This window comes from Phyllobates terribilis, unplaced genomic scaffold (assembly GCF_046119375.1).
Source record: "Phyllobates terribilis strain yellow unplaced genomic scaffold, ASM4611937v1 Scaffold_4__5_contigs__length_816908805, whole genome shotgun sequence".
NCBI lineage: Eukaryota > Metazoa > Chordata > Amphibia > Anura > Dendrobatidae > Phyllobates > Phyllobates terribilis.
The window spans coordinates 684,338,046-684,365,129 of NW_027362764.1; the positions used below are offsets into that span (position 1 = coordinate 684,338,046).

Sequence of the window (27,084 nt, forward strand, 5' to 3'; positions counted from 1 at the left end):
GTAGAGCGCGTTTAGTTGCTTTCTAATAAGCTGCAGCCGGGGATTAACTTTTAATGAAAGGGAACAATCCCTTTGACTGTCTGCAGCGCGCCACACCTAGGAAGCGCAATCTCACACACAAGCCAGCATGCACACGTGCTCGCACGTGACAACACCCCCTATCTGCCCCTACAACCTCTCGGTCACCATGCATCAGACTCTCCTGCCTGTTTTATGATTTCAGGGCCCTAGCAGGAATCACCCCCCCCTCTCCCCAATTCCTTCCTTGCCTTCCTTGCCTTCCTTGCACTGAGGTTAGCTCTTTGTCAGCCGTCTGGCTTGGTAACACAAGCTTCTTTGCAGAGAAACATGTTACTTCTGCTGGCCCTCGCTAGGCGACCGGCATCCAAAACCTTCCCTGGGCACCTGCTGAATGCCTGGCCCCTTCACGGCCCCGGGTGCTTTTAACGCCATCATTTCCACCCGGCGAGCTGCGGAGTTAATAAGCACTCCTAGCCGTGACAAGGAGCTCGGTGTTAGGCCTGCGTGAAGGCGGCGGGGTAGCGTACTTAGCTGCCAACTGGCTCAGAGGCCTTGGGGCTTCCATCATCTAAGTTACTTAAGGTCGGTGTCCGGCAAGGTGCCGTTCCATGCTAGCCGAGCTGGGCAGTAGGGCAAAACGTTATCAAAATGGTCTACAGCACCCGGTGTTCCCAGGAGGTCTCCCATCCAAGTACTGTCTGAGCCCAGCCCTGCTTTGCTTCCGAGATCAGACGAGAATGGGCGTATCCAAGGTGGTATTGCCAGTAGACGCTGCTTGATCCATCGCCCGGCCAGCCTTTCTCAGGATCGCTTGGTGGCGAGTGTAACATACTTGGCGGCGTCCTTGCATAGTGGTCCATCTCCCACTGTGCAAGAGCGCGCACTTGATCTCCTGTCCAGAATGTCTCTCTGGCTTCCCTCCATGCTGTCTGTTTGTGTCTGTTTCTGCTGCTTAAGGGCGGCGCCCGATCACTTCCTGCTTTTTGTACCTGCTGTGGGTCACACCCCTTGTGCGTCCTCAGCCTATTGGTGTCTGTCACCTGGTATATATCTCAGCTGCTCCCATCTATCCCTGCCTGAGCATAGTGTTTCATTCAGTGTGTGCTTGCACTCTGAAAGTGCCAGGTCCCGTTCTTTGTCTCCTGCCTTGCGGTATCAGTTCCCGTGTCTGAACTGAGTCCTGTCTATGTCTCCTGCCTTGCGGTATCAGTTCCCGTGTCTGAACTGAGTCCTGTCTTTGTCTCCTGCCTTGCGGTATCAGTTCCCGTGTCTGAACTGAGTCCTGTGTATGTCTCCTGCCTTGCGGTATCAGTTCCCGTGTCTGAACTGAGTCCTGTCTGTGTACTCTTGCCTGCTGCCTCTCCTGGAGGCTGTATTTCCAGTCCTGTCTGAACACGCTCCTAGCCTGTTCCTCCCGCCTTCTAGGGGCCGATTACCTAGACCCGCTCCTGTATCTTGTCTGTCCTGTCTGAACACGCTCCTTGCCTGTTCGTCCCGCCTCTCTGGGGGCCGTATTCCCAGTCCCGCTCCTGTATCCCGCTGCAGTGTCGGTCTCCTCCGTACACTCAGTTCCAGTCTGAACTCTCTCCTATCCTTTACCTGTTTTGCCTCTATGTCCGTTCCCTTCCTTTTTCTGCAGAGTCTGAACTCGTACCTAACTCCTGCTTGTTGTCTCTGTACTCCCGTTTGTGAGTTTGTGGTCCACTCGCTACTTCACTGCAAGTACCCTGTGGGTATCTGGCTCTGCCTTTCTCTTCCTGTCTGTTCCGTGTGAACAGAGCCCTGTCCCCCCTGCTCTGCTTTGTTTGCCGCTCTGCGGTTTCCGCTCTGCTCCTGCCTTGTTTACCGCTCTGCGGTTTCCGCTCTGCTAATTCCTTGTTTACCGCTCTGCGGTTTCCGCTCTGCTCCTGCCTTGTTTACCGCTCTGCGGTTTCCGCTCTGCTCCTGCTTAGCTTGCCGCTCTTGCGGTTTCTGCCCTGCTCTTGCCTTGCTTGCCGCTCCTGCGGTTTCTGCTCTGCTCCTGCCTTGTTTGCCGCTCTGCGGTTTCCGCTCTGCTCCTGCAAACTTAGCCGCTCTGCGGTTTCCGCTCTGCTCCTGCCTACTTAGCCGCTCTGCGGTTTCCGCTCCGATCCTGCCTTGTTTACCGCTCTGCGGTTTCCGCTCTGCTCCTGCCTTGTTTGCCGCTCTGCGGTTTCCGCTCTGCTCCTGCCTACCTAGCCGCTCTGCGGTTTCCGCTCTGCTCCTGCCTTGTTTACCGCTCTGCGGTTTCCGCTCTGCTCCTGCCTTGTTTACCGCTCTGCGGTTTCCGCTCTGCTCCTGCTTAGCTTGCCGCTCTTGCGGTTTCCACTCTGCTCTTGCCTTGCTTGCCGCTCCTGCGGTTTCTGCTCTGCATCTGCTCGCTGCTCCAGCAGTCCTGTCCTGCTCTGCTTCTGCTCGCTGCTCCGACAGTCCCGTCCTGCTCTGGATCTGCTCGCTGCTCCGGCAGTCCTGTCCTGCTCTGCTTGCGCTCGCTGCTCCGGCAGTCCCGTCCTGCTCTGCTCTTGCCCACCGCTTCGGGCATTCCCTCTCTGCTGTGTTTGGCTACCGCATCTGCGGTTCTGTTTCTGTGACCCAGTCTGTACTGGGTCTTGTCCTCTCTGTGATCCAGCCCGTCCTTTCGGCCAGTACCTCCCCGCCTGCATACTCGCCTGTATCTACCCGTCTGCATACCTGCCGTGTTCGCTTATATCCACCAGTCTGTGCCAGCCTAACCTGCCTGTTCCAGTAATCCCTGTGTGGGTCAACCCCCGTGTCCGGAGTTTGACCTGGAGTAGCACCTGGTCCCTCTGCCCGGTTTCTCCTTGGTGCACTGGCGTCGTATGCCGTCGTGCCACCTTGGTCGGATCGGCCAGATACTTAGTCACGCCCCTCCAGGCACTCTCCGGTTCATGGTCCAGTGGAACCACTACTCCCACACACGCCAGTCAGTCCGGGCGTGTGCATAACAGCATGCTCAGGCCATGGTTCCCGTTGAGCCCCACGGCCTTCGCTCTCTGAGACGTTTTCTAGTGAATACATGCATTAAAAATAAATAGATACATTTTTTTTTCCCTTAGCTGAGTTCCAGGCGAATTTCGCACCATCCAGATGGATCTATCAGCTCTCGTTCCTGCGGATCCGCCACGTTACTATGGGGATCCAAGACAGTGTCGTGCATTTGTGGAGCAATGCATGCTACACTTTAAGGCCTACCCTCTCTATTTTCCTTCCGATTGGGCTAAAGTGGCCTTTATGATTGACTACCTAGCGGGTGATGCCTTGAAATGGGTCACCCCCCCTATAGGAAGCATGGGATCCTGTCGTCCTTGACCTGCAGGCCTTCCTGGTGGCCTTTCGTGTGGTCTTCGAGGACCCTAACCCTGAAGCCCCTGCTGAAGCTTCACTTCCCAATATCCCGGAGCAGCCCCGACGGGTAATGTGTGTGGGTAGCGCAATAGTCCTCCAGCCCAATGAGACTACTGCCCACCCAGAATCCTCACAGGGTGACTACGCTTTCCGGAATACTTCTCCCAACCTCAAGAGGCAGTCCAGATGTGCTAGACGTAGAGGCAAGCCGTCACGCCAGGGTCTGTCCTCCCTGAGACCTCCTGACCCCAACCTTGAAGTCCCTACTGAAGCTTCATCTCCCTGTATCCCGGAGAAGCCCCAACGGGTAATGTGCGTGGGTAGTGCACCAGTTCTCCTACCCGAAGAGACTTCTGCCCATCCAGAATCCACACAGGAGAACTTCCTGCACCCGGCATCAGATGCTTCACCCACTTTAACCAGTGTGCATGTCCAAGGATGCTCCAAAGCTGTGGTTACCTCAGAGTCTGTGCACCTCTACTACCTGGTGGAGGACCCCCTGTTGCCTCCTGAATCCTCCGGGATACCACTCGATGACAAATGGAGAGAGACTTCTCTACACCCGGTACTCGATACTTTGTACGCTTCGTCCTGTGAGCCTGACAATGGGTACCCCAAAGTGGTAGTTACCCCCGAGTCTCTACACCCCTCCGACCAGGCGGAGGACCTCCAGTTGTCTCCTGAACCCTTCGGGGTGCTACCTGGTAGCGAAAGGACAGAGACTCTCCTATACTCTGTACCTGATGCCTCGCTCTCTTCGTCCAGTGAGTCCAACCTAGTGTACTCCGAAGCAGAGGTTAACCATGAGTCTCTACACCCCTCTGACCAGGCAGAGGACCTCCAGTTGTCTCCAGAACCATTCGGGGTGCCACCTGGTGGTGAATGGACAGAGACTTTCCTATATCCTGGATCTGATACCTCGCTTGCTTCGTCCAGTGAGTCCGACCTAGTGTACTCTGAAGCAGAGGTTACCCGTGAGTCTCTACACCCCTCTGACCAGGCGGAGGACCGCCAGTTGTCTCCAGAACCCTTCGGGGTGCCACCTGGTGGTGAATGGACAGAGACTTTCCTATACTCGGTACCCAATACCTCGCCTGCTTCGTCCAGTGAGTCCGACCTTGTGTACTCTGAAGCAGATGTTTTCTCTGAGAATCTGCACTCTTCTGACCCGGCGGAGGACCTCCAGTTGTTTCCTGAATCCTCCGGGGTACCACCAGATAACAAAGAGGCAGTGACTTTTCCTCATCCTATACCTGATAACCCGTCTATTTCTTCCTGTGAGCTTGACAAGATGTACCTCGAAGCAGAGATTACCCCCAAGTCTCTGTCCCCCTCCAAACCGGTGGAGGACTTCCAGTTGTCTTCTGTACCCTCTGGGATGCCACCTGAAAGTATGTGGAGTGAGACTTCCTTGTGTGCTGTTCCTGGTACTCCACCCATTTTGTCTGTTGCTAAGCGTGGCTGGATGGGAGGTAGCATCCTAGCTACCCAGAGGAGACCAGTTTTTCCGGTGGACAGTGGAAGTGATCTCTTCGAAGGGAAGAATTGGCCCTCAAATTCCCTGCGGGAGATTCTGGCAGGCCTGAAGAAGAGGGGTCGTAAGGGGGGGGGGGTACTGTAACATAACTGGCGGCGTCCTTGCATAGTGGTCCATCTCCCACTGTGCAAGAGCGCGCACTTGATCTCCTGTCCAGAATGTCTCTCTGGCTTCCCTCCATGCTGTCTGTTTGTGTCTGTTTCTGCTGCTTAAGGGCGGCGCCCGATCACTTCCTGCTTTTTGTACCTGCTGTGGGTCACACCCCTTGTGCGTCCTCAGCCTATTGCTGTCTGTCACCTGGTATATAGCTCAGCTGCTCCCATCTATCCCTGCCTGAGCATAGTGTTTCATTCAGTGTGTGCTTGCACTCTGAAGGTGCCAGGTCCCGTTCTTTGTCTCCTGCCTTGCGGTATCAGTTCCCGTGTCTGAACTGAGTCCTGTCTATGTCTCCTGCCTTGCGGTGTCAGTTCCCGTGTCTGAACTGAGTCCTGTCTTTGTCTCCTGCCTTGCGGTATCAGTTCCCGTGTCTGAACTGAGTCCTGTCTGTGTACTCTTGCCTGCTGCCTCTCCTGGAGGCTGTATTTCCAGTCCTGTCTGAACACTCTCCTAGCCTGTTCCTCCCGCCTTCTAGGGGCCGATTACCTAGACCCGCTCCTGTATCTTGTCTGTCCTGTCTGAACACGCTCCTTGCCTGTTCGTCCCGCCTCTCTGGGGGCCGTATTCCCAGACCCGCTCCTGTATCCCGCTGCAGTGTCGGTCTCCTCCGTACACTCAGTTCCAGTCTGAACTCTCTCCTATCCTTTACCTGTTTTGCCTCTATGTCCATTCCCATCCTTTTTCTGCAGAGTCTGAACTCGTACCTAACTCCTGCTTGTTGTCTCTGTACTCCCGTTTGTGAGTTTGTGGTCCACTCGCTACTTCACTGCAAGTACCCTGTGGGTATATGGCTCTGCCTTTCTCTTCCTGTCTGTTCCGTGTGAACAGAGCCCTGTCCCCCCTGCTCTGCTTTGTTTGCCGCTCTGCGGTTTCCGCTCTGCTCCTGCCTTGTTTACCGCTCTGCGGTTTCCGCTCTGCTCCTGCCTTGTTTACCGCTCTGCGGTTTCCGCTCTGCTCCTGCCTTGTTTACCGCTCTGCGGTTTCCGCTCTGCTCCTGCCTGGTTTACCGCTCTGCGATTTCCGCTCTGCTCCTGCTTAGCTTGCCTCTCTTGCGGCTTCTGCCCTGATCTTGCCTTGCTTGCCGCTCCTGCAGTTTCTGCTCTGCTCCTGCCTTGTTTGCCGCTCTGCGGTTTCTGCTCTGCTCCTGCCTTGTTTGCCGCTCTGCGGTTTCCGCTCTGCTCCTGCCTACTTAGCCGCTCTGCGGTTTCCGCTCTGCTCCTGCCTTGTTTACCGCTCTGCGGTTTCCGCTCTGCTCCTGCCTTGTTTACCGCTCTGCGGTTTCCGCTCTGTTCCTGCTTAGCTTGCCGCTCTTGCAGTTTCCACTCTGCTCTTGCCTTGCTTGCCGCTCCTGCGGTTTCTGCTCTGCATCTGCTCGCTGCTCCGGCAGTCCTGTCCTGCTCTGCTTCTGCTCGCTGCTCCGGCAGTCCCGTCCTGCTCTGCATCTGCTCGCTGCTCCGGCAGTCCTGTCCTGCTCTGCTTGCGCTCGCTGCTCCGGCAGTCCCGTCCTGCTCTGCTCTTGCCCACCGCTTTGGGCATTCCCTCTCTGCTGTGTTTGGCTACCGCATCTGCGGTTCTGTTTCTGTGACCCAGTCTGTACTGGGTCTTTTCCTCTCTGTGCTCCAGCCCGTCCTTTCGGCCAGTACCTCCCCGCCTGCATACTCGCCTGTATCTACCCGTCTGCATACCTGCCGTGTTCGCTTATATCCACCAGTCTGTGCCAGCCTAACCTGCCTGTTCCAGTAATCCCTGTGTGGGTCAACCCCCGTGTCCAGAGTTTGACCTGGAGTAGCACCTGGTCCCTCTGCCCGGTTTCTCCTTGGTGCACTGGCGTCGTATGCCGTCGTGCCACCTTGGTCGGATCGGCCAGATACTTAGTCACGCCCCTCCAGGCACTCTCCGGTTCATGGTCCAGTGGAACCACTTCTCCCGCACACGCCAGTCAGTCCGGGCGTGTGCATAAAAGCGAGCAATCTGGCCGTGACGGGGTGGGCTCCGAAGGGTCCATGCAAAGTCTGTGCCGTCCCTACAGGTGTGGTTTGTTTAGCAGTGATTCACCCGCCACATCAGGTGTCTTCAAAAATGTCTCGGCGCAGGGTCTGCTGCAGGCTAAACCCTTCATCGCGGTAATGTGACAGAAAGAGCAAGCTGGACCCGTAACTTGGGGGCGGAGCGAGACGTCCAGGGGTGAATGAAGGAAGAGGGTGAGATGGTTGCCAGTGACTTTGAGCTGCTCTTCAGGGGGGAGGGTCGTGTTGCCTGCAAAGGTCTTCTGCTTGGGGTTACCGGTGGTTGCCTCCAGCCACGCGGGAGACGCTGGTCCTGGTGAAAAGGAGCCTAGTATTAAAAGTAAAGAAGCAACAATGCAGGAGGCCCACGGTGATCAGAAGGATGCTGGTATTTTGCAGAGATGAAATAGTGCAAGAGAGAAAGCAAATGAAAAAAAGAAAAGAGAATGAATGTGTGCACTTGTGAAAGGGAATGGAAAAAAGGCATAGAAGAGAGTGCCCCCTGCTGGTGGAAGGAAGGAAAAAGCAAAAGCCTACAGCACCTGGTATTCCCAAGCGGTGTCCCATCCACGTACTAACCATGCCCGACCCTGCTTAGCTTCCAAAATCAGATGAGAGAAAGTGTGTTCAGGGTGGTGTGGCCGTAAACAGAGACAAACCTCTCACTTGCTGCTTTTCTACTTTGACGTCTGGCTGCCGGCTGCCCTTTCCAGTGCTCAGCAAGACCAGGTCCTTTTGTGCTTTCCCTTCTCTTCAATTTTTTTGCTGGCTTCCTTAAAAGGTCTTGTAGACACAACGCCCCACTCAGAGCCGCTGAGCTCACTGATCGGCTGCAGCGCTGTCGAAGGAGCGTCAGCTTCACGGCCAATGCCACAGGCAGGGAGCAGAGGCGAGACTCACCGGTAGACCCGGGTAGGGTGAGTGGAGCGCGGTTAGCTGCTTTCTAATAGCCTGCAGCCGGGGATTAACTTTTAATGAAAGGGAACAATCCCTTTGACTGTCTGCAGCGCGCCACACCTAGGAAGCGCACTCTCACACACAAGCCAGCATGCACACGTGCTCGCACGTGACAACACCCCCTATCTGCCCCTACAACCTCTCCGTCACCATGCATCAGACTCTCCTGCCTGTTTTATGATTTCAGGGCCCTAGCAGGAATCCCCCCCCCCTCCCCAATTCCTTCCACACCTTCCACACCTTCCTTGCCATCCTTGCCCTGAGGTTAGCTCTTTGTCAGCCGTCTGGCTTGGTTACACAAGCTTCTTTGCAGAGAAACATGTTACTTCTGCTGGCCCTCGCTAGGTGGCCGGCATCCAAATCCTTCCCTGGGCACCTGCTGAAAGCCTGGCCCCTTCACGGCACCGGGTGCTTTTAACGCCATCATTTCCACACGGCGAGCTGCGGAGTCAATAAGCACTCCTAGCCGTGGCAAGGAGCTCGGTGTCAGGCCTGCGTGAAGGCGACGGGGTAGCGTACTTAGCTGCCAACTGGCTCAGAGGCCTTGAGGCTTCCATCATCTAAGTTAATTAAGGTTGGTGTCCGGCAAGGCGCCGATCCATGCTAGCCGAGCTGGGCAGTAGGGCAAAACGTCATCAAAATGGTCTACAGCACCCAGTGTTCCCAGGAGGTCTCCCATCCAAGTACTGTCTGAGCCCAGCCCTGCTTTGCTTCCGAGATCAGACGAGATCGGGCGTATCCAAGGTGGTATGTCCAGTAGACGCTGTTCGTTCCATCGCCCAGCCAGCCTTTCTCAGGATCGCATGGTGGCGAGCAATCTGGCCGTGACGGGGCGGGCTCCGAACTGTCCATGCAAAGGCTGTGCCGTCCCTACAGGTGTGGTTTGTTTAGCAGTGATTCACCCGCCGCATCAGGTGTCTTCAAAAATGTCTCGGCGCAGGGTCTCCTGCAGGCTAAACCCTTCATCGTGGTAATGTGACAGACAGAGCAAGCTGGACCCGTAACTTGGGGACGGAGCGAGACGTCCAGGGGTGAATGAAGGAAGAGGGTGAGATGGTTGCCAGTGACTTTTAGCTGCTCTTCAGGGGGGACGGTCGTGTTGCCTGCAAAGGTCTTCTGCTTGGGGTTACCGGTGGTTGCCTCCAGACACGCGGGAGACGCTGGTCCTGGTGAAAAGGAGCCTAGTATTAAAAGTAAAGAAGCAACAATGCTGGAGGCCCACGGTGATCAGAAGGATGCTGGTATTTTGCAGAGATGAAATAGCGCAAGAGAGAAAGCAAATGAAAAAAAGAAAAGAGAATGAATGTGTGCACTTGTGAAAGGGAATGGAAAAAAGGCATAGAAGAGAGTGCCCCCTGCTGGTGGAAGGAAGGAAAAAGCAAAAGCCTACAGCACCTGGCATTCCCAGGAGGTCTCTGTTAAATGGTTAATTATGGAAATTCATTTGGAATGTTAATCGATAATCATTTTTCTGAGTTCTATGCCTCAGCCATCGTGTCTAGTTGACATGCGCTATTTGTGTGTGTATTTTTGGTTCACTACCGTATGTAGAACAGGTGTCCATACGACTGGCTATAAAAGCCCATGGTACAGAAAGGGGGGGCTCTCTTGCTCTGCCCACCCCACAAGACACAGAATCTTCATGCTGAGAAGCAGATGACATGTAGGCCTGGACACATGCTGGACAAAGACATGATTTACCAGCCAGGATCTAAGGAAACCAAGTATGCAATGGACCAGGCAACTGTTAGGTGGATTCATAGCTGGCTTAGTGATCGGACTCAAAGGGTGGTTGTAAATGGCTTCACATCCAGCTGGATGAATGTCTCAAGTGGGGTACCACAGGGCTCTGTCCTGGGACCTGTATTGTTCAACATCTTTATCAATGATTTAGATGAAGGAATTGAGGGTAAACTGATTAAATTTGCTGATGACACAAAGCTAGGAGGGATAGCTAATACTAGAGAAGAGAGAGAGAGGATTCAAAAAGACCTAAATAAACTGGAGCAGTGGGCAGCAACCAACAGAATGGTTTTTAACAGGGAAAAATGCAAAGTACTACATCTGGGCAATAAAAATGAAAAAAGCATATACAGAATGGGAGGAATAGAGCTAAGCAACAGTACATGTGAAAAAGACTTAGGTATACTAATAGATCATAGACTGAACATGAGTCAACAGTGTGATGCAGCAGCAAAAAAGGCAAATACCATTCTGGGATGTATTAACAGAAGCATACAGTCTAGATCACGTGAAGTCATTATCGGTCTTTACTCCTCTTTGGTCAGACCTCATCTGGAATACTGTGTACAGTTTTGGGCACCACATTTTAAAAAAGACATAGACAAACTGGAGCAAGTTCAGAGAAGAGCGACCAGAATGGTGACTGGTCTGCAAACCATGTCCTATGAGGAACGGTTGCAGGATTTGGGAATGTTTAGCTTGCAAATAAGAAGACTGAGAGGAGACTTAATAGCTGTCTACAAATATGTCAAGGGCTGTCACATTGTAGAAGGATCATCTTTATTCTCATTTGCACAAGGAAAGACTAGAAGCAATGGGATGAAACTAAATGGGAGGAGACACAGATTAGATATTAGAAAAAACTTTTTGACAGTTAGGGTGATCAATGAGTGGAACAGGCTGCCACGAGAGGTGGTGAGTTCCCCTTCAATGGACGTCTTCAAACAGAGGCTGGACAGACATCTGTCTGAGATGATTTAGTGAATCCTGCTTTGAGCAGGGGGTTGGACCAGATGACCCAGGAGGTCCCTTCCAACTCTACCATTCTATGATTCTATGATTCTATGAAAGATGGGTGAATCTCAACAATTAAGCTAATTATGGACAAATGGACAATTACTTTATAACTAATTATTGTATGTACCTGCTGCAATCTGATTCTTTTTAAAGGACAATCCAAGAATAAATAGATACATTTTTTTATAAGAATATCGTGATATTGATACTTTGAGAAGTCCTCAGTAGAAAAAAATAAGAGTATTATTTTACAGTCTCCCATCCAAGTACTAACCAGGCCCAACCCTGCTTAGCTTCTGAGATCAGACGAGATCAAGCGTGTTCAGGGTGGTGTGGCCGTAGGCAGAGAGAAGGCTCTCACTTGCTGCTTTTCTACTTTGAAGTCTGGCTGCCGGCTGCCCTTTCCAGTGCTCAGCAAGACCAGGTCTTTTTGTGCTTTCCCTTCTCTTCAATTTTTCTGCTGGCTTCCTTAAAAGGTCTTGTAGACAGAAGGCCCCACTCAGAGCCTCTGAGCTCACTGATCGGCTGCAGCGCTGTCGACGGAACGTCAGCTTCACGGCCAATGCCACAGGCCGGGAGCAGAGGCGAGACTCACCGGTAGACCCGGGTAGGGTGAGTAGAGCGCGGTTAGTTGCTTTCTAATAGCCTGCAGCCGGGGATTAACTTTTAATGAACGGGAACAATCCCTTTGACTGTCTGCAGCGCGCCACACCTAGGAAGCGCACTCTCACACACAAGCCAGCATGCACACGTGCTCGCACGTGACAACACCCCCTATCTGCCCCTACAACCTCTACGTCACCATGCGTCAGACCCTCCTGCCTGTTTTATGATTTCAGGGCCCTAGCAGGAATCACCCCCACCCACCCCAATTCCTTCCGCACCTTCCTTGCACTGAGGTTAGCTCTTTGTCAGCCATCTGCCTTGGTTACACAAGCTTCTTTGCAGAGAAACATCTTACTTGTGCTGGCCCTCGCTAGGCGGCCGGCATCCAAAACCTTCCCTGGGCACCTGCTGTAAGCCTGGCCCCTTCACGGCCCCGGGTGCTTTTAACGCCATCATTTCCACACGGCGAGCTGCGGTGTCAATAGGCACTCCTAGCCGTGGCAAGGAGCTCGGTGTCAGGCCTGCGTGGTAGCGTACTTAGCTGCCAACTGGCTCAGAGGCCTTGGGGCTTCCATCATCTAAGTTACTTAAGGTCGTGTCCGGCAAGGCGCCGTTCCATGCTAGCCGAGCTGGCAGTAGGGCAAAACGTCATCAAAATGGTCTACAGCACCTGGTGCTCCCAGGAGGTCTCCCATCCAAGTACTGTCCGAGCCCAGCCCTGCTTTGCTTCCGAGATCAGACGAGATCGCGCGTATCCAAGGTGGTATTGCCAGTGGACGCTGCTCGATCCATCGCCCGGCCAGCCTTTCTCAGGATCGCTTGATGGCGAGCAATCTGGCCGTGACGGGGTTAGCTCCGAAGGGTCCATGCAAAGGCTGTGCCGTCCCTACAGGTGTGGTTTGTTTAGTAGTGATTCACCCGCCGCATCAGGTGTCTTCAAAAATGTCTTGGCGCAGGGTCTCCTGCAGGCTAAACCCTTCATCGCGGTAATGTGACAGAAAGAGCAAGCTGGACCCGTAACTTGGGGGCGGAGCGAGACGTCCAGGGGTGAATGAAGGAAGAGGGTGAGATGGTTGCCAGTGACTTTGAGCTGCTCTTCAGGGGGAAGGGTCGTGTTGCCTGCAAAGGTCTTCTGCTTGGGGTTACCGTGTGTTGCCTCCAGCCACACGGGAGACGCTGGTCCTGGTGAAAAGGAGCCTAGTATTAAAAGTAAAGAAGCAACAATGCTGGAGGCCCACGGTGGTCAGAAGGATGTTGGTATTTTGCAGAGATAAAATAGCGCAAGAGAGAAAGCAAATGAAAAAAAGAAAAGAGAATGAATGTGTGCACTTGTGAAAGGGAATGGAAAAAAGGCATAGAAGAGAGTGCCCCCTGCTGGTGGAAGGAAGGAAAAAGAAAAAGCCTACTGCACCCGGTATTCCCAGGTGGTCTCCCATCCAAGTACTAACCAGGCCCAACCCTGCTTAGCTTCTGAGATCAGACAAGATCAGGCGTGTTCAGGGTGGTGTGGCCAAAGGCAGAGATGAGCCTCTCACTTGCTGCTTTTCTACTTTGAAGTCTGGCTGCCAGTTGCCCTTTCCATTGTTCAGCAAGACCAGGTCCTTTTGTGCTTTCCCTTCTCTTCAATTTTTTTGCTGGTTTCCTTAAAAGGTCTTGTAGACAGGATGCCCCACTCAGAGCCACTGAGCTCACTGATCGGCTGCAGCGCTGTCGACGGAACGTCAGCTTCACGGCCAATGCCACAGGCCGGGAGCAGAGGCGAGACTCACCGGTAGACCCGGGTAGGTTGAGTAGAGCGCGGTTAGTTGCTTTCTAATAGCCTGCAGCCGGGTATTAACTTTTAATGAAAGGGAACAATCTCTTTGACTGTCTGCAGCGCGCCACACCTAGGAAGCGCACTCTCACACACAAGCCAGCATGCACACGTGCTCGCACGTGACAACACCCCCTATCTGCCCCTACAACCTCTCTGTCACCATGCGTCAGACTCTCCTGCCTGTTTTATGATTTCAGGGCCCTAGCAGGAATCCCCCCCCCCTCCCCAATTCCTTCCTTGCCTTCGTTGCCTTCCTTGCACTGAGGTTAGCTCTTTGTCAGCCGTCTGGCTTGGTTACACAAGCTTCTTTGCAGAGAAACATGTTACTTCTGCTGGCCCTCGCTAGGCGGCCGGCATCCAAAACCTTCCCTGGGCACCTGCTGAAAGCCTGACCCCTTCACGGCCCCGGGTGCTTTTAACGCCATCATTTCCACACGGCGAGCTGCGGAGTCAATAAGCACTCCTAGCCGTGGCAAGGAGCTCTGTGTCAGGCCTGCGTGAAGGGCGGCGGGGTAGCGTACTTAGCTGCCAACTGGCTCAGAGGCCTTGGGGCTTCCATCATCTAAGTTACTTAACACTAGGACTACTGGACTCGTGACCCCGCCTAGAACTACTGAAAGTAGTCATTTTGACTCCTTGCTTGTTTTCGTTTATTTTTAGAGTTTCATTTGTGGTTATTTATTAATAATTATATTTTTTGTAATGTATTATTATTGTGAGATCCAACAGTAATGCTTTTGATTGTTTTTTTCCTGCTTTTCTTATTTTTCTACAGAAAATAACAATAATTATAATAGACGTTTTTCAAACATTTTTTTTTATTCAAGTGCACACATATAAACAACAACTGAAGAACAAAAAGCAGAGAAAATGTAGGTGGAGGAGCATAAAAATGAAAATATGGCGCAGAATTCACCTTCTGAACATTTGGTGTTTCGCATTTTAGGCATTGCCTTTGATTTATGGCAGTACATTGCCCACACAAAGACTTACCACAAGTCTTACAATTTCCGACAGATCTATTTTTCTTGCACTTTTCTTTGATCTGGCAAAATTTTGTTTGAACCATCACTTCTGAGCATGTAGAAACTTGGGACGTGGAACCCTTTTCCCTATCTGTGACATAAGGACCACTCAACTCTCTCACAAGCGTTTGCAAAAATGCCTTGCGTGACATTTTTTGGTGGGTAATCTCCTTGAATATTATCCATGCATTTATACCCGCAAAGTCTAAGGCATTTTCAAATGCATGAACAGGCCATCTCCTTGTGCATGTTCGTGTGGTATATTTTCGTGCCATCTGATCCACTACATCTACTCCATATTTTGTTTCATTGTAAAACTTTACCGTTTCTGGAGTTTTTTTACCGGAATCAGATGCAACAACAACATCTGGATGGACGGAACTCAAAATGACAACATTTTTGTTGGGCTTTCCTTGATCTACTGTAAGTGTAAAATTGTCTTCATTTCTAAACACTTTAGTGTTGTACAATTCCTCTTTCATGGATTTTATTTCTTTAGGCACTTCTCGCCTTATCTTGTTCAGTGTTCCCACGATGGTTGTTCCTTTGCTTTTTAGCTGTTTAGCTAATTTTACTGAAGTAAAATAAGTATCGGTTGTAACATTGCGACCTTTTTTCAAAAACGGGTCCAATAACTTCATTACCACATGATCAGCTAAACGGTCCTCAGCACGGCGTGTGTCATCTTTGCCTAGATAAGGGAAGCCATTTGCCAGATATTTGCTCCTCTTATCAACAGCTAGCCAATATTTGTGGCCATATTTATCTGGTTTGGAAGGCATGTACTGCGTGAATGGACACCTAGTTTTGCTTGGGAAAAGTTGCTCATCCACCGTTATGTATGGGCCAGGTTTGTAACACGCAATACAATTTTCAATAAACCTGTCCCACACAGTAGAAAATAGAGCAAACTTGTCCGTTTGCAGTCTCTCCGATCGAGTAGATTTCTCTTCAAATCTGAGAAACCTCATAATTTCAACAAAGCGGTCCCTAGACATTGTCGCTTTGCAAAACGGTATTCCCCAGTCATTACACCAAATACTGCTAATCGAGTGACGGGTCGTGCCAGATATTCCACGAGCATAGAATATCGCAATGAATGCATCTAGCTCCTCATCAGATAGAGTAAACTGTAAATTATTGTTCCTGCATGCTTCTGCAAGCGTACAGTTCTTTATATGTGTCAATATATATGAATCAAAAAATAAACGCCATGCGCTCAAAGGACTATCAATAATGATATTTCTTCTGGCGTATCCTGTAGGGCCAGGTGCTTCTCGAAGAATATTTTGGCTGTCACGCCTACCAGGCAAGTGTTCTCCAATTTCAACAGGTTTCCATTGAATACCATCCGCTGAAACTAGTATTCCTTCAGATTCGCCTTCTCTGGTGTTTGTTGTTGCATTACCTTCGCCGCCATCGTTATCTGTTGTTCTTTCATTTCTGGGACGTTTTGCTGATTTTTTCTGTCCACGACCAGGAGGATGGTCACGAGGCAACATAACTGCATGAGCCCGATCCCCAGTTGATGTGCTTGGAATATCTGTAAAAAAGTTGATGAATATTTAGAATTTTTGTATTATAAGGGTCCGTGCACACTGGCTGGATTAGCGGCGGAATATCCGACCGGATATTCTCACCACAATCCGGCCCGTACCTGCCCGCTCAGGTACAGAGCGGAGTTTCATACCTGAAGCTCCGCTCCGAACCCCGGGCTGGAGCCGCTGTCTGGGACGGAGCCGTGCTCGCGCGTAAGAAAGCGCTGCTCTGTCCCTGACAGTGGCTCCAGCCCGGGGTTCGGAGCGGAGCTTCAGGCATGAGCGGGCAGGTACGGCCTGTATTGCGGCAAGAATATCCAGATGGCTATTCAGCCAGAATTCTGCTAGTGTGCACAGGCCCTAACTCAGTGTGTGGAAGAACAAATAAATACACATAACTACTTACCTTCTGGATTTGTTCCTTCTGAGTCTTCAGATTCACTTGATATGTTCTGAGGAATGAAATCTTCATCACTGTCAGAATCAAATACATGTTCCTGCAATTCGGATTCTGATTCATCCTCCGGTATGGATTGCAAAGTAGCCAGAATATCCTGAGGCTTTATCAAACGTCTTCTCTCCATATTCCTCACAAATTCCATAATTCTATATAGTTCCCTGCTGAAAAATAGAAATGAAATGAAAACTAAAAGAAATAATAACTGTTCTGCCACCTTCAAAAGTAGGTGGGCTGAATCAGTTGACAGACAGCTAAACTATTTCATTACAATTCATACCTGTATGAGTCTTCAGAGCTCGTATGTCTGCGTCTGTTCTCTTTGTCTCTTCAGCTGAACTGAAAGTAAAGTTACTATCCAGAATACTGTCTCCTGCTAGGACCTTAGAAAAACACCACCCTTCATTAGCATAAGATAAGAGCCTAGAGTAAACAAGCTATTTTGTTCAGCATTACACAGTAATACAAGCAGGTAAAACACAAGGAAAATGTGAAAAGTTGACATGTAAATTGAACTACATCTATATGAACATCAGGGTAAATAAGACAGAGTGAAAAAATTATGCACAAAACTTTATAGCAACATTTAGTGACAAAAGGACCTCAAAATATAGTAGGGAGTCAAAATGACTCCCTTCAATAGTTCTTGATAAATTTTGAAAAAAACGCGCAAATTTTTCACCAAAATTATTTATTCTCACAAAATCTTTTTTCACATCATATTTGAGGAAAAGTCACCGAGTTTCAAGCCGGAATTCTGAAAAATGTAGTCACAGAAGAGAAATAAAAAACGAAAGGAGTCAAAATGACTCCATCAGTAGTTCTAGTGTTAATTAAGGTCGGTGTCCGGCAAGGCGCCGTTCCATGCTAGCCGAGCTGGGCAGTAGGGCAAAACGTCATCAAAATGGTCTACAGCACCCGGTGTTCCCAGAAGGTCTCCCATCCAAGTACTAACCAGGCCCAAATCTGCTTAGCTTCCGAGATCAGACGAGATTGGGCATGTTCAGGGGCATGTTCAGGTTGGTGTGGCCATAGGCAGAGACAAGCCTCTCACTTGATGCTTTTCTACTTTAAAGTCTGGCTGCCGGCTGCCCTTTCCAGTGCTCAGCAAGACCAGGTCCTTTTGTGCTTTCCCTTCTCTTCAATTTTTTTGCTGGCTTCCTTAAAAGGTCTTGTAGACAGAAAACCCCACTCAGAGCCGCTGAGCTCACTGATCGGCTGCAGCGCTGTCGACGGAACGTCGGCTTCACGACCAATGCCACAGGCCGGGAGCAGAGGCGAGACTCACCGGTAGACCCGGGTAGGGTGAGTAGAGCGCGGTTAGTTGCTTTCTAATAGCCTGCAGCCGGGGATTAAATATTAATGAAAGGGAACAATCCCTTTGACTGTCTGCAGCGCGCCACACCTAGGAAGCGCACTCTCACAAACAAGCCAGCATGCACACGTGCTCGCACATGACAACACCCCCTATCTGCCCCTACAACCTCTCCGTCACCATGCGTCAGACTCTCCTGCCTGTTTTATGATTTCAGGTCCCTAGCAGGAATCACCCCCTTCCTCCCCAATTCCTTCCTTGCCTTCTTTGCACTGAGGTTAGCTCTTTGTCAGCCGTCTGGCTTGGTTACACAAGCTTCTTTGCAGAGAAACATGTTACTTCTGCTGGTCCTCGCTAGGCGGCCGGCATCCAAAACCTTCCCTGGGCACCTGCTGAAAGCCTGGCTCCTTCACGGCCCCGGGTGCTTTTAACGCCATCATTTCCACACGGCGAGCTGCGGAGTCAATAAGCACTCCTAGCCGTGGCAAGCAGCTCGGTGTCAGGCCTGTGTGAAGGGCGGTGGGGTAGCATACTTAGCTGCCAACTGGCTCAGAGGCCTTGGGGCTTCCATCATCTAAGTTACTTAAGGTTGGTGTCCGGCAAGGCGCCGTTCCATGCTAGCCGAGCTGGGCAGTAGGGCAAAACGTCATCAAAATGGTCTACAGCACCCGGTGTTCCCAGGAGGTCTCCCATCCAAGTACTGTCCGAGCCCAGCCCTGATTTGCTTCCGAGATCAGACGAGATCGGGCGTATCCAAGGTGGTATGTCCAGTAGACACTGCTCGATCCATTGCCCGGCCAGCCTTTCTCAGGATCGCTTGGTGGCGAGCAATCTGGCCGTGACGGGGCGGGCTCCGAAGGGTCCATGCAAAGGCTGTGCTGTCCCTACAGGTGTGGTTTGTTTAGCAGTGATTCACCCGCCGCATCAGGTGTCTTCAAAAATGTCTCGGCGCAGGGTCTCCTGCAGGCTAAACCCTTCATCGCGGTAATGTGACAGAAAGAGCAAGCTGGACCCGTAACTTGGGGGCGGAGCAAGACGTCCAGGGGTGAATGAAGGAAGAGGGTGAGATGGTTGCCAGTGACTTTGAGCTGCTCTTCAGGGGGGAGGGTCGTGTTGCCTGCAAAGGTCTTCTGCTTGGGGTTACCGGTGGTTGCCTCCAGCCACGCGGGAGACGCTGATCCTGGTGAAAAGGAGCCTAGTATTAAAAGTAAAGAAGCAACAATGCTGGAGGCCCACGGTGATCAGAAGGATGCTGGTATTTTGCAGAGATGAAATAGCGCAAGAGAGAATGCAAATGAAAAAAAGAAAAGAGAATGAACGTGTGCACTTGTGAAAGGGAATGGAAAAAAGGCATAGAAGAGAGTGCCCCCTGCTGGTGGAAGGAAGGAAAAAGCAAAAGCCTACAGCACCTGGTATTTCCAGGCGGTCTCCCATCCAAGTACTAACCAGGCCCAACTCTGCTTAGCTTCCAACATCAGACAAGATTGGGCGTGTTCAGGGTGGTGTGGCCATAGGCAGAGACAAGCCTCTCACTTGCTGCTTTTCTTCTTTGAAGTCTGGCTGCCGGCTGCCGGCTGCCCTTTCCAGTGCTCAGCAAGACCAGGTCCTTTTGTGCTTTCCCTTCTCTTCAATTTTTTTGCTGGCTTCCTTAAAAGGTCTTGTAGACACAATGCCCCACTCAGAGCCGCTGAGCTCACTGATCAGCTGTAGCACTGTCGACGGAACGTCAGCTTCACGGCCAATGCCACAGGCCGGGAGCAGAGGCGAGACTCAACGGAAGACCCGGGTAGGGTGAGTAGAGCGCGGTTAATTGCTTTCTAATAGCCTGCAGCCGGGGATTAACTTTTAATGAAAGGGAACAATCCCTTTGACTGTCTGCAGTGCGCCACACCTAGGAAGCGCACTCTCACACACAAGCCAGCATACACACGTGCTCGCACGTGACGACACCCCCTATCTGCCCCTACAACCTCTCCGTCACCATGCGTCAGACTCTCCTGCCTGTTTTATGATTTCAGGTCCCTAGCAGGAATCACCCCCTTCCTCCCCAATTCCTTCCTTGCCTTCTTTGCACTGAGGTTAGCTCTTTGTCAGCCGTCTGGCTTGGTTACACAAGCTTCTTTGCAGAGAAACATGTTACTTCTGCTGGTCCTCGCTAGGCGGCCGGCATCCAAAACCTTCCCTGGGCACCTGCTGAAAGCCTGGCTCCTTCACGGCCCCGGGTGCTTTTAACGCCATCATTTCCACACGGCGAGCTGCGGAGTCAATAAGCACTCCTAGCCGTGGCAAGCAGCTCGGTGTCAGGCCTGTGTGAAGGGCGGTGGGGTAGCATACTTAGCTGCCAACTGGCTCAGAGGCCTTGGGGCTTCCATCATCTAAGTTACTTAAGGTTGGTGTCCGGCAAGGCGCCGTTCCATGCTAGCCGAGCTGGGCAGTAGGGCAAAACGTCATCAAAATGGTCTACAGCACCCTGTGTTCCCAGGAGGTCTCCCATCCAAGTACTGTCCGAGCCCAGCCCTGATTTGCTTCCAAGATCAGACGAGATCGGGCGTATCCAAGGTGGTATGGCCAGTAGACGCTGCTCGATCCATCGCCCGGCCAGCATTTCTCAGGATCGCTTGGTGGCGAGCAATCTGGCCGTGACGGGGCGGGCTCCGAACGGTCCATGCAAAGGCTGTGCTGTCCCTACAGGTGTGGTTTGTTTAGCAGTGATTCACCCGCCGCATCAGGTGTCTTCAAAAATGGCTCGGCGCAGGGTCTCCTGCAGGCTAAACCCTTCATCGCAGTAATGTGACAGAAAGAGCAAGCTGGACCCGTAACTTGGGGGCGGAGCGAGACGTCCAGGGGTGAATGAAGGAAGAGGGTGAGATGGTTGCCAGTGACTTTGAGCTGCTCTTCAGGGGGGAGGGTCGTGTTGCCTGCAAAGGTCTTCTGCTTGGGGTTACCGGTGGTTGCCTCCAGCCACCCGAGAGACGCTGGTCCTGGTGAAAAGGAGCCTAGTATTAAAAGTAAATAAGCAACAATGCTGGAGGCCCACGGTGATCAGAAGGATGCTGGTATTTTGCAGAGATGAAATAGCGCAAGAGAGAAAGCAAATGAAAAAAAGAAAAGAGAATGAATGTGTGCACTTGTGAAAGGGAATGGAAAAAAGGCATAGAAGAGAGTGCCCCCTGCTGGTGGAAGGAAGGAAAAAGCAAAAGCCTACAGCACCTGGCATTCCCAGGCGGTCTCTGTTAAATGGTTAATTATGGAAATTCATTTGGAATGTTAATCGATAATCATTTTTCTGAGTTCTATGCCTCAGCCATCGTGTCTAGTTGACATGCACTATTTGTGTGTGAATTTTTGGTTCACTACCATATGTAGAACAGGTGTCCATACGACTGGCTATAAAAGCCCATGGTACAGAAAGGGGGGGCTCTCTTGCTCTGCCCACCCCACAAGACACAGAATCTTCATGCTGAGAAGCAGATGACATGTAGGCCTGGACACATGCTGGACAAAGACATGATTTACCAGCCAGGATCCAAGGAAAGATTGGTGAATCTCAACAATTAAGCTAATTATGGACAAATGGACAATTACTTTATAACTAATTATTGTATGTACCTGCTGCAATCTGATTCTTTTTAATGGACAATCCAAGAATAAATAGATACATTTTTTTATAAGAATATCGTGATATTGATACTTTGAGAAGTCCTCAGTAGAAAAAAATAATACAGGAAGAGTATTATTTTACAATGGTGAGCCAGCCAGTCCTGTTTTTTTGTTTTTTAAATTAAGTAAGTGAATTTCTTCCGTGAACAAGGGGGGAGTCCTGACGAGCTGAACAGCTGTTGTTCACGTGTCAGTAAATTCACTAGTTTGTCACGAGAAGCAGAAAGGACCTACAGACTGAGGAAAGACAGGAAGCAGAGGTACTAACAAGGAACAGAATCACACAGGAAAAGAATCAGACGAACTGAAGACAGGACGTGCTGATAAAGAGAAGCCAAGGAATCTTAAGGTAAGCAAAATATGGATATAATTTCTTCTTTTGCTAAACAAAGTAATATTAATTTCAAAGTTAATGTAGGAGATGACATAGAAGTTTTGTGGCTCAGTTTATACAAAGAATGTGAATTGCAAAATTTACAGTTAACTTCTAAATTGGTAAATAGAGACAAACAGAAATTGAGAAATATTCTACATTTGGTAGATTTTTTTCATAGTCTTGTGTTAGAGATTTCTAAGCAGGAAAATAGTGTAGAAGTGTCAGACGGTGATACTGATTCTGACTGTAATGTGGAAAATGAACAAGAAGTAAGACACGTGTCTGTAACTGAAGGTGACCTTGGGTCTGACCAAGAGACGGACATACAGAAACCTGACATGGGAGGAGACATGACTGACATACGAGAAACCGATATACTAGGTGATGTGGGAGGAGACGTGAGTGACGTAGGAGGAACGGACGTACAAGAGCCACTAAAAATATCAGAGAATTCTGGAATTACCCAGGCTCAACTCAAAATTAAAATGAGGAAAAATTTGCTGAAATTATACAAAATCATGCCAAAATATGATGTCAAAATCCATGCCTGTAGAAATTCAGAGACATTTGAGAGCTTCTCTGATAAGTTTGATTTATCCAATGAGGAGAGGAATCAATTATTTAAAATATGGATTCCTGTGACATTGTCCAGACCTTTACATTTAATGCCCTGTGAAAATGACTCTCCTAATGGATGGGAAAATGATTCGGACAGATAAAGATATTTGATTTATTGTGTCACAAAGAATTTTCCCAACATAGAAGATCTGCAGAAACTAAGGATTGATAGGAAGGAATGTACATATACATTCATGTCCATATTTGAACGGTTGTACAAAGCTCTCATCAAAAATGGAAAAGTACAACATATGATAACAACTTTTGTACAAAAATTCAAATTCCTAAATTCAGTTTCCCAAGTTATGGCATCACAAAAAAATTCATTATTTGAATGTGCGCAGATGCTGGATTTTGTTAGAAAACATGAGAATCGTGAAAAGAAAATAAATCAAGCTAAATTTATAAAACCACTAAAGGTAAAATCTTACCAAAAGCCAATATCAAACTCTCCTAGACTGAGTCATCCCCATAGTGAACTCTATCAAATACGCAGAAGATTTCATATATGTTATAAGCCATATCAGCCAGTGCAAAGATCCATCTCTCCACAGAATGAGTTAATTCTCAGTCAGAACTGTGATTCTCTAAAAAGGAAAATGGCTGAAACTGATGGACAGAGACAGGTGAGACGACCAACTCACAGTGACGTCATGGAATGTGGACAGAAGAACAGGCAGTTCTCTGAGGTTTTGAAGGATAGAAAAATGTCTTTCCTAAATAGGGCGTTCCTGGAGATATTTGAGAGAGACAGAAGATTTGGTTTAGGGAGTGGCTAAGGAAAAACTGTAAATATAATGTTGTATCAAAATGTAATACAATGTCTCAATATTTATTTATAATCTCATACAGTAAAATTGTAGTTACATAGTTTCTAATAGTTCATATATATATATATATATATATATATATACACTTGTCTAAGTAGAGATTGCGTATAATTGTATTTATATATACGTTTATAAAATATATATATATATATATATATATTAATTAAGAAATTAGAACTTCATATTTATAAATTTAAGTAGCAATATTTTGAACTCCATTAGAACCAACCAATATATGTATAAGATATTTAAATAATTCTGTTTCTGTATGAATTTGATATTTAATTTTATTTTCTTATATTTCCTTAGAGTTTTCATTCCAAAGCAGGATTTGATCAAAGAACTCTAAAATGGATTTATTTCTTTATTCACACAGGAAGTGAAAAAATTGCATGATTTTATGTGTATAACATTTTAAAATAATAACAATATATCTAGTTGAACTATAATATATATGTAATACTTATTAATTCTTTTGTGTTGCTAATATTTTCTGTGCATGAAGTGTTCGTGCAAATTAAAGTAGCTTTACAGCATGACGTGTGACAGCTGCGGCCTTTGAACTTTGAGCTAATAGTATAGGATCCCATTCATTCTAAGTTTTTTCAAGTGTCTGAAATTCCAGTGACTTACTCTCATGTTATATACTATGTACTTGGGGAATATTCAAAGAAATATAAAGATATTCAAATGATATGGCAATGCACATTAATAATGAAGGAAGAGGGTGAGATGGTTGCCAGTGACTTTGAGCTGCTCTTCAGGGGGGAGGGTCGTGTTGCCTGCAAAGGTCTTCTGCTTGGGGTTACCGGTTGTTGCCTCCAGCCACACGGGAGACGCTGGTCCTGGTGAAAAGGAGCCTAGTATTAAAAGTAAAGAAGTAACAATGCTGGAGGCCCACGGTGATCAGAAGGATGCTGGTATTTTGCAGAGATGAAATAGCGCAAGAGAGAAAGCAAATGAAAAAAAGAAAAGGGAATGAATGTGTGCACTTGTGAAAGGGAATGGAAAAAAGGCATATAAGAGAGTGACCCCTGCTGGTGGAAGGAAGGAAAAGCAAAAGCCTACAGCACCTGGTATTCCCAGGTGGTCTCCAATCCAGGTATTAACCAGGCCCAACCATGCTTAGCTTCCAAGATCAGACAAGATTGAGCATGTTCAGGGTGGTGTGGCTGTAAGCAGAGAAAAGCCTCTCACTTGCTGCTTTTCTACTTTGACGTCTGGCTGCCGGCTGCCCTTTCCAGTGCTCAGCAAGACCAGGTCCTTTTGTGCTTTCCCTTCTCTTCAATTTTTTTGCTGGCTTCCTTAAAAGGTCTTGTAGACAGAAGGCCCCACTCAGAGCCGCTGAGCTCACTGATCGGCTGCAGCGCTGTCGGCGGAACGTCAGCTTCACGGCCAATGCCACAGGCCGGGAGCAGAGGCGAGACTCACCGGTAGACCCGGGTAGGGTGAGTAGAGCGCGGTTAGTTGCTTTCTAATAGCCTGCAGCCGGGGATTAACTTTTAATGAAAGGGAACAATCCCTTTGACTGTCTGCAGCGCGCCACACCTAGGAAGCGCACTCTCACACACAAGCCAGCATGCACACGTGCTCGCACGTGACAACAACCCCTATCTGCCCCTACAACCTCTCCGTCACCATGCGTCAGGCTCTCCTGCCTGTTTTATGATTTCAGGGCCCTAGCAGGAATCACCCCCCCTCCCCAATTCCTTCCGCACCTTCCTTGCCTTCCTTGCACTGAGGTTAGCTCTTTGTCAGCCGTCTGGCTTGGTTACACAAGCTTCTTTGCAGAGAAACATGTTACTTCTGCTGGCCCTTGCTAGGCGGCCGGCATCCAAAACCTTCCCTGGGCACCTGCTGAAAGCCTGGCCCCTTCACGGCCCCGGGTGCTTTTAACGCCATCATTTCCACACGGCGAGCTGCGGAGTCAATAAGCACTCCTAGCCGTGGCAAGGAGCTCGGTGTCAGACGTGCGTGAAGGCGGCGGGGTAGCGTACTTAGCTGCCAACTGGCTCAGAGGCCTTGGGGCTTCCATCATCTAAGTTACTTAAGGTCGGTGTCCGGCAAGGCGCCGTTCCATGCTAGCCGAGCTGGGCAGTAGGGCAAAACGTCATCAAAATGGTCTACAGCACCCGGTGTTCCCAGGAGGTCTCCCATCCAAGTACTATCCGAGCCCAGCCCTGCTTTGCTTCCGAGATCAGACAAGATGAGGCGTATCCAAGGTGGTATGGTCAGTAGACGCTGCTCGATCCATCGCCCGGCCAGCCTTTCTCAGGATCGCTTGGTGGTGAGCAATCTGGCCGTGACGGGGCGGGCTCCGAAGGGTCCATGCAAAGGCTGTGCCGTCCCTACAGGTGTGGTTTATTTAGCAGTGATTCACCCGCCGAATCAGGTGTCTTCAAAAATGGCTCGGCGCAGGGTCTCCTGCACCCTAAACCCTTCATCGCGGTAATGTGACAGAAAGAGCAAGCTGGACCCGTAACTTGGGGGCTGAGCGAGACGTCCAGGGGTGAATGAAGGAAGAGGGTGAGATGGTTACCAGTGACTTTGAGCTGCTCTTCAGGGGGGAGGGTCGTGTTGCCTGCAAAGGCCTTCTGCTTGGGGTTACCGGTGGTTGCCTCCAGCCACCCGGGAGACGCTGGTCCTGGTGAAAAGGAGCCTAGTATTAAAAGTAAAGAAGCAACAATGCTGGAGGCCCACGGTGATCAGAAGGATGCTGGTATTTTGCAGAGATGAAATAGCGCAAGAGAGAAAGCAAATGAAAAAAAGAAAAGAGAATGAATGTGTGCACTTGTGAAAGGGAATGGAAAAAAGGCATAGAAAAGAGTGCCCCCTGCTGGTGGAAGGAAGGAAAAAGCAAAAGCCTACAGCACCTGGCATTCCCAGGCGGTCTCTGTTAAATGGTTAATTATGGAAATTCATTTGGAATGTTAATCGATAATCATTTTTCTGAGTTCTATGCCTCAGCCATCGTGTCTAGTTGACATGCGCTATTTGTGTGTGTATATTTGGTTCACTACCATATGTAGAACAGGTGTCCATACGACTGGCTATAAAAGCCCATGGTACAGAAATGGGGGGCTCTCTTGCTCTGCCCACCCCACAAGACACAGAATCTTCATGCTGAGAAGCAGATGACATGTAGGCCTGGACACATGCTGGACAAAGACATGATTTACCAGCCAGGATCCAAGGAAAGATGGGTGAATCTCAACAATTAAGCTAATTATGGACAAATGGACAATTACTTTATAACTAATTATTGTATGTACCTGCTGCAATCTGATTCTTTTTAATGGACAATCCAAGAATAAATAGATACATTTTTTATAAGAATATCGTGATATTGATACTTTGAGAAGTCCTCAGTAGAAAAAAATAATACATGAAGAGTATTATTTTACAATGGTGAGCCAGCCAGTCCTGTTTTTTTTTTTTTTAAATTAAGTAAGTGAATTTCTTCCGTGAACAAGGGGGGAGTCCTGACGAGCTGAACAGCTGTTGTTCACGTGTCAGTAAATTCACTAGTTTGTCACGAGAAGCAGAAAGGACCTACAGACTGAGGAAAGACAGGAAGCAGAGGTACTAACAAGGAACAGAATCACACAGGAAAAGAATCAGACGAACTGAAGACAGGACGTGCTGATAAAGAGAAGCCAAGGAATCTTAAGGTAAGCAAAATATGGATATAATTTCTTCTTTTGCTAAACAAAGTAATATTAATTTCAAAGTTAATGTAGGAGATGACATAGAAGTTTTGTGGCTCAGTTTATACAAAGAATGTGAATTGCAGAATTTACAGTTAACTTCTAAATTGGTAAATAGAGACAAACAGAAATTCAGAAATATTCTACATTTGGTAGATTTTTTTCATAGTCTTGTGTTAGAGATTTCTAAGCAGGAAAATAGTGTAGAAGTGTCAGACGGTGATACTGATTCTGACTGTAATGTGGAAAATGAACAAGAAGTAAGACACGTGTCTGTAACTGAAGGTGACCTTGGGTCTGACCAAGAGACGGACA

At 49.2% G+C, this 27,084-nt stretch overlaps 1 non-coding gene and 10 pseudogenes across 1 annotated transcript; all 11 read right to left on the bottom strand.

Annotated features, from left to right (window-relative positions):
* Positions 1 to 671: 671 nt before the first annotated feature.
* On the bottom strand, positions 672 to 791 carry LOC141269443 (5S ribosomal RNA; annotated as a pseudogene).
* Positions 792 to 7,634: 6,843 nt separating this feature from the next.
* On the bottom strand, positions 7,635 to 7,753 carry LOC141269763 (5S ribosomal RNA; annotated as a pseudogene).
* A 950-nt stretch (positions 7,754 to 8,703) lies between these two features.
* Positions 8,704 to 8,823, bottom strand: LOC141267517 (5S ribosomal RNA; annotated as a pseudogene).
* A 3,262-nt stretch (positions 8,824 to 12,085) lies between these two features.
* LOC141268307 (5S ribosomal RNA) lies at positions 12,086 to 12,205 on the bottom strand (annotated as a pseudogene).
* A 621-nt stretch (positions 12,206 to 12,826) lies between these two features.
* Positions 12,827 to 12,945, bottom strand: LOC141266790 (5S ribosomal RNA). Its single transcript, XR_012320814.1, has one exon. It is a non-coding gene; the product is annotated as a 5S ribosomal RNA (ribosomal RNA).
* Positions 12,946 to 17,169: 4,224 nt separating this feature from the next.
* On the bottom strand, positions 17,170 to 17,300 carry LOC141268892 (5S ribosomal RNA; annotated as a pseudogene).
* Positions 17,301 to 18,234: 934 nt separating this feature from the next.
* On the bottom strand, positions 18,235 to 18,354 carry LOC141267884 (5S ribosomal RNA; annotated as a pseudogene).
* Positions 18,355 to 18,975: 621 nt separating this feature from the next.
* Positions 18,976 to 19,094, bottom strand: LOC141267723 (5S ribosomal RNA; annotated as a pseudogene).
* A 941-nt stretch (positions 19,095 to 20,035) lies between these two features.
* Positions 20,036 to 20,155, bottom strand: LOC141268623 (5S ribosomal RNA; annotated as a pseudogene).
* A 3,968-nt stretch (positions 20,156 to 24,123) lies between these two features.
* Positions 24,124 to 24,242, bottom strand: LOC141268759 (5S ribosomal RNA; annotated as a pseudogene).
* Positions 24,243 to 25,182: 940 nt separating this feature from the next.
* LOC141269210 (5S ribosomal RNA) lies at positions 25,183 to 25,302 on the bottom strand (annotated as a pseudogene).
* Positions 25,303 to 27,084: the final 1,782 nt, after the last annotated feature.